The 15,550-nt window shown below is 42.6% G+C and overlaps 1 long non-coding RNA gene across 1 annotated transcript; it reads left to right on the plus strand.

The window, feature by feature from the left end:
• Positions 1-5,325: 5,325 nt before the first annotated feature.
• On the plus strand, positions 5,326-10,605 carry LOC113156192. Its single transcript, XR_003298286.1, has 4 exons — positions 5,326-5,582; positions 7,110-7,232; positions 10,306-10,396; positions 10,493-10,605. It is a non-coding gene; the product is annotated as an uncharacterized LOC113156192 (long non-coding RNA).
• The last annotated feature ends 4,945 nt before the right edge of the window (positions 10,606-15,550 follow it).

Below are 15,550 nucleotides of genomic sequence, written 5' to 3' on the forward strand. Positions count from 1 at the left end.
TCAGATGGATGATGGTTATTGAGAGTGATATGGAGTGAGAGTGATACGGCCAGGGTCACATCAAGTCCTCCTGCACACAACAAAACACCAGAGAGAATGTGCTACAAAGGAATGATCATGATGGAGGACATTTGCTTCTCATTGACCCCCCCCCCACCCTCTCAACTGGGCCCCCCACTCAGACGTGACCCATCGCTCCAAGTAACCTCGTGAAGCATCTTCACATCCTAGAGTGGTGAATAGGATCACTCTCACTCTCTCACCTACCACGCACAGCCCTTGTACCTTGGGCCTGAGAAGCAGGAGACAGCTTGTTTGTGCAGTCTGAACTCAACCAACCATCAAACCACTCACAGCTGGGACCCAGAGCTCGGAGGAAACCACTCCACTGATTTCCTTCCTTCGGTGCAACGTCAGAAATCGGTGGTGGTGATGATCAGTGTGATGTAGAACTTCACCGAATATTACTTGAATGTGCTGAAAGGTTTCCTTTGTCGTTATTATTGCACGGTATATGTTTCGGGTGTGGTCTTACTGTCAAAAACTAAGAAAGACGCACTTGATATTATTGTAGAATACTAAGAATTGTTCTAGTGACACAAGAAGGCAAAAATTGTGGGCCTGTTTTCCACAATACGTTAACATGATGTCAAACAACTCAGTGCAATTGGCCATTTATTTGGTTTCCAAATGAGACAGGCCACCACTTCAAAGAGATTGATTACTGCTGCCAAGCATGCATGAAATCACAAGACATATTTTCAGTTGCTCCTAAATTATTCCAAGCGCTGCATTTTGGAGGTTAGACCATTCCTGATGGCTCAACGTCGAGCATCGGAAGCACACACACACACACACACACACACACACACACACACACACACACACACACACACACACACACACACACACACTTGCACACATAGCACAGCTCAGACAGCCAGACTGCCCAGACACCCCCCCTCTTTCTTCTTCGGAGTGTTTGTGTAAGCAAAGAGTGGAAGGTTTGGTGTGTGTGTGTGTGTGTGTGTGTGTGTGTGTGTGTGTGTGTGTGTGATGGGGGAAGCAAACAGAATAAAAAGGAGAGGAGAGTTTGTGATCTGACAGCGTTTTGATGGCCACAGGCTGGAAACAATTTTTGGGGGGAGATGAATTTAATACAAATTCCTCCCAGGGCAGTCATGTGTCCCCGTCGACCTGAGCTGCCCCAGCACACCTCACCAGAAACTCACACCCTGTGCCTGCCTCCTTCTTCACCCACATCCACGTTTTCCAGTACGCTCGACTGTCACTCACGGCCGCCCGTCACATTCTCCTCACGCTTGAGGTGTCCATGTTTGTGTGCATAAGAAATGTGATGTTTGAGGGGAGAAGTATTCGAGAAGTCAATCATCTCGGCATTGAGAGTGACAGTCGATGGCCCCGCCGGAGGAATCTAGTTTCACAGTATCTGAAACTGTTTTGTTTGAGCAGACCTCAGCATGTAGGTCTAAGAATGCAATCCTGTGGAGGCTCAGCTTCTGTCATGAGGTGCTGTGACTTATCAAATGATATATGGACTTTAAACACCTCTGTGGTATGGAAATGGTTTGTGAGGTAAAAATAAGACATTGTTGAAAGGGAACTGTGCGTATTTGATTTGATGTTCAGAAAGAAGCCTACATACTGCCATTAATGTGTAATTTGTCCTTCTCATGATCAAATAGGCCATTTGTGGCCAGGATTAGGCAAAGATTTAACTAGGTTATTGTTCCGATGCGGAGCCGTCCACTCAAACTTCATCATCCACTCTTCTTGTAAAGGGATACCCTGCACTTTTCTGCACCATTGGCAAACATGATTGACCACAATTAGGCAAATTACAGCCAATTTTAATGACTGGGACAAATTGATGACAGGGTTTATGAGAGCAGCTGTCCTCATTTAGACTGTATTACTCTCATTGGGCTGCACATCACTGAACGAACTGGGGGGCAGTTGCGGGCTGGAATGTACTGCTAGGCTGCGGATGTGTAGGCGCGGACTGGAGAACTTTTTCTTTGTGAATGCAAGTGTTGGGGAGCACACGTGCATCTGTGTGTTCAGGCTGGTGTCGAGTCACGTCCAGAGTTGATGTGTAGTTACCGCTGGGACAGAACTGCAGGTGTCCCTGTGCCCCGTTGATTGTGAGCTGCCTCTTTTTCCCAGGAAAATGCTTTCAACCGGAGTTGGGTTACTGCAAAGCAGCACAGACATCTGAGAGATGCCAGGAATGTCTTTCCCCATCAAAGGGCATTTGGCCCCCAATTTGGCCATTTTTATATCTGCAATTAAAAAGTGAACAATAAGATGGAAGAAAGGGAGTGAGTTCAAGGATAGACAGGGGCGGAGTGAAAGCAGGGTTGGAATATAGATGGATGAATTGGAGAAGGAATGTCAGCACCTGCTATGGCCACATGTACTGCCAAAGAAAAAATAGTTGCAAAAAGAACGATGAAATATGAGAGTGTGCCACCCCCACTATTATTATTATTAATAAAGCCTTTAGTAAAAGAGAATGACCCCTCGTGACACCGTGTTTGCATCTGGATGTAATTTTAATTGTAATTGTTGGGGGAAGCATCTTGTCCAGTTCAGGGACAGAAAAGAGAGCAGGGACCTGTGAGGGTAAATGCACCAAGTGCGTAGCTGCTGTTTCATTACATGTTTTAGAAGTCAAATATAGCAATTAAAAACACAAAAAATCAGCTTGACTAAACAAACTAGCAAAGCAACTAGTCCAGAGTTGCCGCATTGCATAATTGGTTCTTCAAGATGTGCCTGTGTTTGGCAAGTCATTTAATGGAAGTTTCCCTTTTCATACTCAACCTCATGTCTAAATGCTTTGTATGCTTCTTCTGTTGCTCCATGTCCCAGTTTGGCTTCCCCTCTCTCTCTGTGTATTGGGGAACTTTCAGTCAGCACATTGCGTGCAACAGTGGTGCTACAGCCTGTGGAAGTACAGTCCAGGAGTCATAACATAGCTGCTGCAATGTGAAGGTGTGTTTCTGTGTGTGTTGTATTACTGAGACAGTGGATGCACCTGTAGCGAGCTAGAGTGGTTTATGTCAGTCTATATATATGCGCTTAAAAGACTTAAACATCTGGCAAATGCCACTAAACGTCCAGCAACTTGCAGCTTTGCCTTTGACTTCCATCGCCAGCTCCAACAGCCAGCTGTGTTCTGGCGCCCCATAAACAGAATTCCTTCTTGATTTTACAGTTCTTTCCTTTTCCTTGTTCCCCTTCCACAATATGTGGATTAGGACAGGTGCCATAGCTTATAGGGTTTGAGCTGGAAGCGTACTGCGATGTCCAGTGATTTGATCGGGGCCAAATTGATTCCAGTAACCTGTTCGGTGCAGATGTCAAGTGAGTCGCAGGCTGCTCCTTTTACACTGACTGAACCACCATCTTTAAATACTGGCATGTATAACCTGGCAGGCACTACAGGTGCATGATACACTGTTATTCTAACATATAAATGAGTCTACATGAACTGAAAGGCCTTCATGAACCATTTGGTGAACATGGGATTCAGTGGAAGGGCAATGATTGGCTGGTGTCCTGCTGTGATTCTACAGACTTGGCTTTTTATTGGAGGGTTTTCTGAGGGGAAGCAGGAAGTCCTTTTGGACACCATAAAGCTTGCTCTTATAAAGAGGTAATCCCTATATAATTAAAGGTGGTGGTGGTGTTGGGGGGTCTAAACCCCTCCTCAAAGCATGGATGATAAAACACTAATAGGCTGAGTCTAACACACGTTATTGCCAGTGGTCTATATCCATGTTAATAGAAACTTATTAGATTCCCTGTGTTTCTAACGTCTTTAGTTGAATGGTTTAAAAAACACCCATAAAATTAAAGCTTTCAAAAAAGCATTTTGTCAGAATTAGGAAAATTATAATTGACTTTGACGTCTGTGATTTATTTTGCAGGTTTTGGGGTTATGAAAAGGCTTCACTGTTATGGACATTGACGTGATGTTTGTGGTTTGACCCAAAGGCTGGAGATACCTTTTCCACAGGCAGTGGTTTAACCTCTTCCACTAATGGTAGTGTTTCTCCCGTGCTCCCTCATACCAGACATGCTGACATAGTCAAGGCTTGAATTACAAACCATCCTGTATGAAAAAACACAATATTATTGTTTAATAAATCAATGAAGAAAGTGGTTTATTTCTGCTAAACGTAAAGGATTCGTAGATAGAAGACAAAGCAGGTCTAAAAATCAGATTTACCTTGTGAATAATAAAACAACAGTGCAGAACAACATTTAATGTATGGGCAACCAGCGTGGTGAAAATACACATTGCATATTCAAAACTGTTTAGCACAGATAAGGACATAATGATGGACGGTGCAAGCTGGCTTCTTTCTGTCTCCTGAAGCTGATTTACAGATGACAGCTCTGTGAGTGTAGGTCTGCAACAGCAACTGTGACCATACCTATGTTAAACTGGTGGTCTAGTATAAACAAATACTAGACAGATATGTGGTTTTATTGCTCCCCTAAGTATGTAAACTATGGTAGATACAGCACTTCACATAGCAGCTGCTGTGCTTGCTGCCAGGTCGAGTGTTTCTCTGAGCTTTTGGACAACACCTATTATATTTCCATGTTGGTTTTCCTCATAATCTGATAAAGAAATCTTTGACATGTACCTTTTGGCAAGTTCTGATGGAAACCAGCATGATGAGTAAAAACAGATTGAATGAGTTGACAGCACAATAACCGCTGCAATGAACCCTTTCAGAAAAGCAAACAAATTGAATTAACCTGCTCTGTTTTGGAATAACAATTTACGGTACCACCGGAGAAACGATATTGAGTGAGGAGCGTGTTCTCTGTGCAAAATAACTGGGTGGAAGAGTGGGCCAGTTGTGGGAGAACAGTATTCCATAAAAACACTGAAATGAAATCGAGCCTAATTCCCTGGAATGCCGCTTCCATCTGGACCTGTTGATAAAAATAAAGCTTATTGTGATAGTGTGGGTTCAGCCCCCAGGTAGAGTAATTAAAAGAAAACTGGCAGAGGTCCCAATGGGAAAGCTCACCTTCCACCCTCCTGGACATAAGCTAGATATCCGCGTCTGAGTACCTACAGGAGAGACTGTGTGTGTGTGTGTTTCTATGTGGCTGACTTTGCATGTTTATGTGAGCAGAGGTTGTTCAGAATATCCAGGTGTACACAAACATGCACTTATCCAGTGTCAGTGTAAAGAGCAGCTATGGAGGGAAAGCGAATGAAGGGTTTCAAACTGGTATTTAAGTGAGTGTGCAGGTGTGTGCTAGTGAAAGGAACCAGCAGCTGAATCACTGACCAGACATTTTTAAGGTAAAACACCAGAAACTAACTGATCATGACCAGCAGGTGAAAAGTTAGCTGAGCGATGTGGAACAGGCAAAAGCCACATAGACAGCTGCAGGGATCGCTCCGGCTGGAAGCTTTACGAGCTGGCTCAGGTGTGCCTCTCTTCAGGGCTTTTACATGTCTGAGGATGCATTTAATGAGACCGGTGGGGTGTGACATCCACATGCACACACGTACAAAAGGAGTCAATGTAAGTCACAACTAATTACAAAGTGTTAAGCGTGCTTAACACAATCACATATTTCCTTACATATTTAATCAAAACATATATTTTGACATCTGTTTATTTGCATGTATGTGAGTTAGGAGTTAAGATTAAGTAAAGACATCATCATTTTGAAAAATGGTAAACAAATTTCAAATTCGCCCAATAACAAAAAGGATTATGTTGCCACAACAAGCCTTTTTTATTATAGCTGGATGAGAGTTTAAGCAAAAGCTAAACGCCACAGAGAACTTTGTTTGTTAAATGGATCCAACGTTCAGTCAGAACAGTATCCAACTGAGAACTCCAAGAAATGTTTTTACTCTGACAATATAGTGGCCATAGTTCAGCACAGCAAAGTTTTTATATTTTTAGGGACAATATTTGTGGGTGTCTATAGGTTTTAGTTTGTTTGTGTGACAAAGAAATAGCAGGAAGAGTCACTGTTAGTGAGAGATACTGCACAGGGTTTCAATTATAACTCACACGATGTATGGCGTGTTTCTTAATTAATTTCTAGGAAAGTTCCTTGGAAATCATCTTTTTCATGTAAAGTTTTCTATTTTTTATAAAGAAAAAGAGCAGGAAAAAATACTTTTGAGGACTTACAGATGCAGAATCATTTTATGTGATTTAAATCAGTCATCTGATACTGAACAAATAGTTAATAGGTGCTATGCCTTTTCACAGCACAGAGACTTTAACATAACATGACATTCAGAAGCTGTGTCACTTTAACCATTCGACAACTGAACAGAGCCCGTATCAGTAAATATGCCGTTATGCAGCCAATGACTCCCATCACTCTCTTTCTGAATCCACTGTGGCTGGAGCTGTGTCAGTATGACTAATCAGACAAGAGCTGCGATGACATCATCAATAGTTTGTGTAGGGGGTGATTTATAGATTGACCATGCTGCTTTGCCTGTGCACTCTCTTCATATTAAAGCTCCTCTAACATTATGCTAACGTTGCCACAAGATTTTAATAATAAGTCAACAGTCAGTGGCTGATGCTAAGCAGGCAGGCAGGCCCAGGGTCAATAGAAATGTGGGCTTTCTGCATGTTTGGATTTCTGCAGCTGGACTTGGCCACAGGTATGTACGAGGCTGTGAGGTGGAATACTGAGAATGGGTGGAGGTCCATGCCATCTGCAGCCTGCGTGCTCCACCATGGGAGAAAGGCTGAAGCATAGACACAGCAGCTAGCATGGTGGAAAAAGATCTCAAAACAAACAGAGAGGAACAATAAGGGGAATCCCTGGGTTGGACCAAGGCTGAAAGGATGGAGGCGAGTAGGCAGCTGTTGAAAGTGCAGAGTCTGAGAAACATTTGTACTAAGTTACTTATTTAATTTAATGAAATACCCTCAGTCTATTGTGCTTCAACAACTAAAAGTTGGATTAGGCTTGTTTGGTGAAAAAGCGCCTTTTGAACAGCTTGACTTTGACTTGATCCTGATTATTTACCTTCATTTTTGTAAATTCACACACTGCATTTTCTTTATTCCCAGCAGCCACTCCTACACAGTGCTGGGGTGTTTGGGTCGTCCAATGCAAATAAAAGAAGCGCCTCACTTTTTTCACTATCCATCACGTGTCACGGGGTTCACCAGCCTCCATCTTTCACCTCTCAGGTATAAAAGTGGCTGCTGCGCATGTCTTTTTGTCTTTTGGAGGCGGGGGTTGGGATTGTATGGGGTGTGGGTATCCAGGTGGCCCCTTAATTTAAACCAGATGTTGGCAGTAAAATAAAAAAACAGAATGAAAGAATGAAAGGAAAAATGAAAGGATGTCTATATTACACTGGGAAATACAGTAAAAAGTCGGTTTTCCCAAAAACAGGTTTGAGTTTACTAAACCTCACAGCAAAACCAGAAAGATCCTCCAATAACATGTTACAAGTCTGCATCATATGATCTGACAACAAACCAACAATTCAAGTTGTATATTTCTGAGGGAAAATACAGAATACAATGCAAAACCAGCATTAATTGACTCCAAAGGGCTGAAGCGGTTTGAACTCCACTGTAGGCTGTGCCCACCATCGCTGAAAAGTCGTAACCACAGTGGTTATAGTGGAGTTGGTGTTAGCCATGTTGTAGCTCAGCACCTTCTAATGACCGTCAGCCTATTGCAGCTCACTTCAGATGTGTAACGTGATATCGCTGTTCACACCACAAACCAACAGGTCTTCAGGGACTTTTCAAAATGCGACTCCCAGTGAATGTCGGCCTCAACTGGCTGACGGATCTGTTGGATTTGCTGACAGATAAATAAGGGTAGAAGATGAGTTTTGGTTTAAGAGCTGTCAGGGACCTACAGTGTGGTGTTTCCCGGCATAAAACAAACACATTTTATTTTATGAACGCAAGCTTGGCTTGTGCTGTGGCGTCTGCCCTTAACTCTGTTAAGATCACAAGCTTGGCAGCTTCTGAAGGTTATGTGTGGTGTTTTGAACAAGAAGAATATAAACAAACTCCTTTTGCTCGTTTTGTGCTTTTCTTCATTTCTCTTCTCTCTTAATTTAAATCCAACTTTTTATTTCTCTGCATAGTTGGAGATTTAGTCTATTGCATTCCAGTGACCTTATGAAGCTCCCTCACCTGGTTGTTATTATGCTTTTTGTGTGGTACAGCCTCTCCACTCCCCTTTCCCCAATAACCCTCTCCTCACCTCAGCCTTTAAAAAAATAAACATAACTTTGTCATGGCACCCTGGCACACATAGCCCCCTGCCTTGCCCTTGACCAACAGGCTCGAGAGCTTGGAAGATAGCAGTCATTTCTGGGTCTCTTGCACTGCAGCAGAGGGGATATAGCTGGATTCTTGAGTTAAGTGCTTCTTCATGATGCTGCACTCAGGTCTGCTGTGTTTTTGATTAAGCACAAAGCTGCTTCATCTCTCTGCGAAATGGCCTGCTTGTGTCAGTGGGCTATGTAAACACCTGAGCCTTCACATATGAGCATCAGTGTTGACTTTTCAAAGCATAGGCATGAGAACAAATTATACACAACCTAGTGATCATGTGAAGTTTATTTATTTTATTTTTTACATTTAATGACAAGAATGTGATCCAGGAAGAGATCGGCAATACAAATAAGATGGTTCTTCTTCTTTACACTCAGCTACATTAAAATCTCGGGAAAAAGTCAGAAACATGATTGGATTCATAATTTTATTTAATCATTTGATTAAATAAATAGTGATTTTAAATAATCATTAAAGATTACCTTTTTAATATAACTACCTTTTGCAACTCCATCACTATTCCATGTTTTGCAAGTTTGTTTTTTGCCAGAAATGGAAATTCAGTCTCAAGAAACAAGTCAGTCTATACTTGTCTTGAGAGAGGAAGCTCACTCTCTACAACATATAGACAAGAAATGAAAGATTGCTTTAAAAGGTGCACACTGTTTTCTCCAGAGACAGGCTGCAACTGGATCCAACTAGGACAGACGATGCAGTGGAAGGCCCAAGTAAAGAGCAGTCCAAGAAAACAAGCACTTTAGACTGTTCTCCTCAAGAAACAGATCACAGTTTCTGAACTGGCAGCATCAATGAATAAAACAAGAGAGAAACCACTGTGTACAGACACTGGGTGATGGATACTCACACAGTCACAGATAGTCCAAGTGGACCAATGAGTCCTGCCTTCTTTTCGTTAGTGGGGTTTGTAGGTCTATCTGACCCTTTGGCCAGCGAGATGAAAGCAAATATTTCACTTCCTTTAATGAGGTCAGATACTGTAGATTTCACATTCCAAGTGAAACTTCCCCAAAACTAATTTATTAGAATTACAATAGAAACAAATGATCAAAATCTGATGTCCTTTACACATCAGAACCAGATTCAGCGCAAACGTCAGTGTCAAAAGTAGCAGGTTTCCTGAACATTGCAATGGAAATAATTTGCGTAACACATTGCAGCCTTTCTTCCCTAACTCAAGGTTGAAGTCTTCCATCTTAAAAAGAAGAAAGGTTTTAAGTCTGGCCATGCAGCCAACAGCCAGCTATGAGTTTCTGGCCTATGGAGCTGGTATGGATTGTTTTTCCAGACATTTGTATTTGCACAATGAGGTACTTTTTTGTTCCCCAAGCAACAACTGACCTTAAAGTAACAATTTACCTACAAGCCATGCAACTCCAAAGCCCATGAACATGTTGCCAAGTATGACTCTTTCATTATGGCTGTCAAGAGGAAAACGAAATGCGAACCTGCCAGGATGGTTGTTGCTTGTGTCTGGATGGCCGTCTTAGCTTGTCATGTGTATTTGAGCCGCTGGTGAGCTCAGTAAGCTTCGGTAACTCTGGCTTGAGGTCAGGGTGCCAAACTAAATTTTGACAACTTAAAAAAAAAAATGTGCGGCCTGGTTCTACCACTGGTTGTTTGCCCTGGTGAACTTGGCTCCAGTCTTGACCGCTCCAGAAACAGGAGTGGAGGACAGGAAACGTGGTTTCCTCTGGTTTTACAGCATTATGTCATGCCCTGGGTCCTGACTTCCAGTCACTAATCATACACTCAAAGTAATTAGCTTTTATTAAAAATGAATAATTGGAGCCTTAATGACTGATTCACGTGTTTTGATGTTGCAACTGCTTATGTTGATGTGCAGCCATGTAACAGGTGGCATTCTCTTTATATGTTTTTGCATCCAGAACACTTCATACAGTCCAATCTACTAATGATGCCTCTATGCCCTGAAAACTAGCTCTACCATGCTGGCGAGGTGTTTTATTGGCCTGTGGGCGCGGCTGCCGAGTGGCATCTGTCATCAGAGCGTGACCTTGCTCTACACTAAGGTGAGTTTATTTGGTTTGATACACGGTGTGCTGCCCATATTTTCACAGGTGCCTGTGTTGTTGAACCAAGAGCCTGATTCCTGCTTTCCCTGGCAGGCACAAGGCACTGGTTGTCCAGAGCTTCCTCTGGTAGACGAGGGGGAGAATGGGAGCCATACTACTCCCTTAGGAAGCTTTCTCCTTCAAACGATCCTCTCTCAAAACATCACCAGCCCATATCCTTTAATTATTTATTTAGTATTTGGTGTATGTGTCTGTGAATGAACGGGATTTGTGTTAATGAGAAGCATTATTGCAGGTGAAAGAATGATGCCTCTGATAAGTTACTTTGCAACCACAATGCATTAATTTAGTCAGCTGCAGCGGCACAGTTTGACATTGGTTTTTAATGGTTTTCAAGTCTGTAAATGACAAGATTTTACTGGGTCAGTGAGTGACTGAATGTCAAAACTGTCAAATGCAATACAAAAAAACACCTTGGTAAAACCATGTCCCGCTGAGCAGCTGTGGCCAGGTGACGTCAGATGCTGGTGGAGACATGGGGGCATCTATATGTTGCTTCATTAAGTTCCAACAAGACCTGAAAAGCCTGAAATGAGACGAAGGTGGCTGCAACTTGTCATGTCTTATAACTACCTATATATATTTTCCACATGGGGTAATTGACAACAAATTGCACAAACTAATCTGATGAAACTGCACTTTCTGAATTATCTTAAGCATGATTCCCACTGACTGCTCATTCTTCCCATCGACAGCGCTGAGGTCTCTATTCAAGGCATTCTTTAATCACTTTCCTCTTTCAGCTTTTTGTGCTCCTACCCTTCTTGCCCTCTCTTGTTTTGACTTCTCCTTGTGATCGGCCTTGCTATCCATCTTCGCAGATAAGTAGGCATCCGTCACCTTTCACTTAACATCACATGGTAGCAATCAGAGTAGGCTTTGGCAGACAAATTAGGCCAGTTAATGTAGACCGGACATCGTCGCAGAGGCGGAGAAGCTGGTGCTAAATGCCAACAGATGGAGCCTGAAGTGGATCGGCCCGTGATAACACAGTACGGTACAGTGTAGTGTGCGGTGAAAAGCAGTGAGACGGTCTGAGCCTAGAGGAGCAAGCTTGCAAAATGTTTTACAGGGGCATAGAGATGTAGAGAGAAAGGCTGAAACATTTGAAGTGAATTTAAAAAGGGAATACAATGAACCATCAACCTATGACTTAACTCAAATGAAACTCTGTCCAGAAGCTGAAATTGCCTTCTTTTAGAAAATGCTTGTAGAGAAGTTGTCAGCACCATTCCCCTCGGCTCAAGAGGACTCAGCCACAAAACATGTTTCTCTCTGCCCGTTTATAAAAGAACTGTGTATGTATTCCAAAAATGAGTCAGATTTATTTTAAACACAGCTTGCCCCTTAGTTCACCGCTGAATTATGTATATTTCATCAAATGTTTGGCTGAGACAGCCAGTGCAACTGAAAGCCAATTCCGCATGGATACTCCTCAAATGGCACATTTTCACTAATCAGTCTGTCACCACTTGTAAAATGTGAATGAGTAATGTTCTCTAAAATGTATTAATTTAGAATAATTTTTTCCCTGTAAAATGTGGCACATAGCATGCATTGCTCCGTGAGTAATTTCTAATGATTGCATTTCATTTCATCTGGTTTAATCAAGCGTATTTTGTACAAATGTGATTAATTTACAGAGTAGAGATCAGTCGAATCCATGTCTGTCTTCTTCTCTGCTATGCAAAACTACACTTTCCACCTCTCACTCTTATAAAACAATGACCTTTTACACTTTTCCCTCTCTTCAGACCTCGGCAGAATCAAAGTCATGATGCTTACTTGATTCTTGTTTGCAGTGGTTTATCTCAAACCAAAGTGCCTGTTGGTTCAGTCAGGCTTGATCGTGAAGCGGCCCATCATGATCTGATGCAGCGTTCTCAGCCAAACACAACACAGCGACGCGCTGGAAGTGCCTGAAGGCCAGAATTGTAAATCTTGAAGCAAAGCTATTAAACAGTGTTGTAATCAGGAAGACAACTCACACAGGGCTTATGCAACATGTATCATTGTAATTTCTATTTGTCCATCTGCACACAATCCGCTTTTTGTGATCACCTTAATACATGGGCAGCATACACACATGCACACACACATTCCTCTTATGTTACAGGCTTTGAAGAGGCAGACTCATCCCCATTTTCAACAGTACCCAATCAAACACAAAGCTTAGGGGCGGATTAGAAGCCGACTTGCGCTGCACAATGCTCCTATCAGGGACCACACTGGTTTTAAATTACCCCCTATTCCTCAATCATTTTCAATCACTCACTGGTCCAATAAAGTTTGTTTCTCCAATAAAAAAGAGCAACAAAGGAACACTGAAGCCCAGTTTGGTGTAACAGCAGTTTCTTATAGTCCTTGACACTGTGTGTTTGTGTCTGGAAAATTGTCCACGAGTCTCAAGGATGTGATTTGCTCATGAAAGATTGGAAAGGTTGAAAGTGAGAAGAAGACATTTCCTTCGAATTTAATGTGCCTTTTAGTAAAAATGGAAAGATGGAGAGATTAAAGGATGACAGATGTGCGAGCTGAGGTGTGGTCATTGTCACGCATGTTGTCAGTTCCAGAGGGAGTGCTGTCTCTTCAGACGACAGCTGGTTTCACTCAGAGAAAAGACACACAGCAGAGAGAGGGAGAAAGAGATCAGACCTCCACCACTGAATATTTATGATCTTGGTCTGCAGAGATTTCTCGCCACATTTTTTTGTGGTTTTCAGGGGGGGTTAGTTCTTGGTGACCCACACACACTTACCGCCCCACAGACAAGCATATATGAGCCTTACCCATTCAGATATTCACACATGCACTTGGTGTCTGTGAGGGGAAAAATTAAAAGGAATAAAAAAGTTAAACAAGTCAAAGAGATCGTTAGAATGGAAAGTCGTGAATGTGGCAAAATGTAAAAGACGCACATTAGGGAAAAGAGAAGACACACACACACACACACACACACATACACAGACCTCATGCTGGAAAATGCCGTTGTTGAGCTTTGAAGCACAGTGGTAATGAGGCTCCATTTAAAGCCAATGAAGCCGCTTTGGCAGCTTATGAAAGCATGATTGGTAAGCCCCCCTCGTCTGCCGCTGGGTGGTGTGTGTTTGTGTGAATCTGTGTGTGTGTGTGTGTGTGTGTGTGTGTGAGTATGGTTGGGAGTGGAGGGGGAGAATGGACAGTATTTGGCTGGATCTGCTCTGCTCCTTTCCAGCCCTTTGAGCAGCAGCTCTCCCCCAGACCAGTCACTCTCCAGAGCTCAGTTTTCTCTACAAACACTGAAGTGATTTCCTAAACACACTTGAAATGTTAGGATTTTACAATTGTAGGAATGGGACGGTAATTAATATAACTGCCTCTTCATCCATTTCATTAGAGCCATACTGACATTGAACACAAGCAAAGCCTGTCAACTCTTTATACAGCAAGTTGCCAGCAAATGCACTTTATCAAGGCACAAAATAACTAAAACTCTTTTTTTTTTTTTTGGCAGAGATAGACGTAGAAACAAAGAGGATGTTGCAAGCCAACCCAAACAACGAGTGAAAAACTGAGTGATGGTGCAGGTCATGTCATTAGAAGAGTTAGAGTTAAAAAGTGTTAAATTGGGTTCTTAATTTATTGGTGCAAAGCAAACTCCCATCCAAAACAGTAGGTAAGCTGCCTGACAGTGATGAAGAAGTTGCCTTATGTCTGGGGAGACTTTGATGATGGGAAAGATGAGCCTGGGTTCAAAAGTTCAAAAGAAAAGATGAGTATTTCTAGAGATAGTGGTACAGTGGACAACAGGTACATAATGATCTTACATCGCAGTACATCTGTTATTTGAAGGCACTTAGCTTTCACCAAAAAAGAGAGAGGCTTCTACTCTACTATAAAATCAATAACTCATACAGCTCTAATTCATACTTGTCACTTGTGTTTGCACAGCCTTAACCCTTCTTCACCACTAGGCAGCAATATGGGAAACCAGAAACCGTAGATTTGCCCTTTTAATTACTCAACCAACTAACCAACCAAAGCGCGCACACACACACACAGACACACACACACAGAGAGAGAGAGAACTTCAGTAATATTTTTAAAATGCCTCTTTAGTTGGGGAGATGGTTTCTTTAAGACGACGAGCTTACACTGTCCACTGTTTTACCTGTGTTTGAGATCAGAGGCTTAGAGTCAGTAGGTTCAGAGAGAAATATAAACTTCGGGTGTGTTTTGGACATTTCCCATTCCTGAGAATATCCTGAGGCAAAGCACATTATTTGACATTTGCCCTTGACTAATATCTCACTCCTGTCAAAAGCAGTTAGGGAGAAAGAGAGAAAGGGAAAGAGAAGGGGAGATGCAGAAGGTGTCTGATGATCTCTCTGGCTCTTATATAGTCGTGAATGTGGATTTCCACTGTCCTTTTGGTTGGAGGCTATTGAAACTGTTTTTGTGTAACGGGAACTGGACAGGAATGACAAACTGATGGAAGAGCAGGGTGTCTAGGATGCATGCAGAGATATATAGTGTATTATTGTGTGTGTGTGTGTGTGTGTGTGTGTGTGTGTGTGTGTGTGTGTGTCCAATCTCAAGAGCCTCTATTCTCAAAAGCTTGATGGCCGTGCCTGGAGAGAGTGTTGATAAATGATCACTTTCCTGTAATTTACCTTCAGGGGGATGGATGGAGCTGGCCTGTTTGGTTAGAGGGTGGGGAAACAAGGACAGGGCAGCCCGGTGAGAGGTGGGGGGGGGCGGAAAGAGGGGAAAAAGAGAAAGAGAGTAAGGAGTTTCCTGCTTTGGACCTGACTCCGGAGTTGGGTTTCCTCAGAGGTGAGGTACACATTTGTGTGTGTGCCTCACTGTTTATTTACAGAGCTTTAGCTCTTGCTCTGTTCATAGAGCCAATCTACCCCAGTGCCCCCCCCCCCCCCCTCAAACCCCAGTAGCCCCTGTGAGTGGAAACACACTAAAGTAGTGCCCACTGCATGGGAGCATACTTTCCGAGAGGAAACACACACACATATCAATTTGATATCATTTCCGCAGCTCAGGCAAACGACTGCTATTAAAGAGACGGATGATAAACACAACACACAGCTCATTAAC

The sequence above is a fragment of the Anabas testudineus genome, chromosome 19 (assembly GCF_900324465.2).
Source record: "Anabas testudineus chromosome 19, fAnaTes1.2, whole genome shotgun sequence".
In the NCBI taxonomy this organism is placed as follows: domain Eukaryota; kingdom Metazoa; phylum Chordata; class Actinopteri; order Anabantiformes; family Anabantidae; genus Anabas; species Anabas testudineus.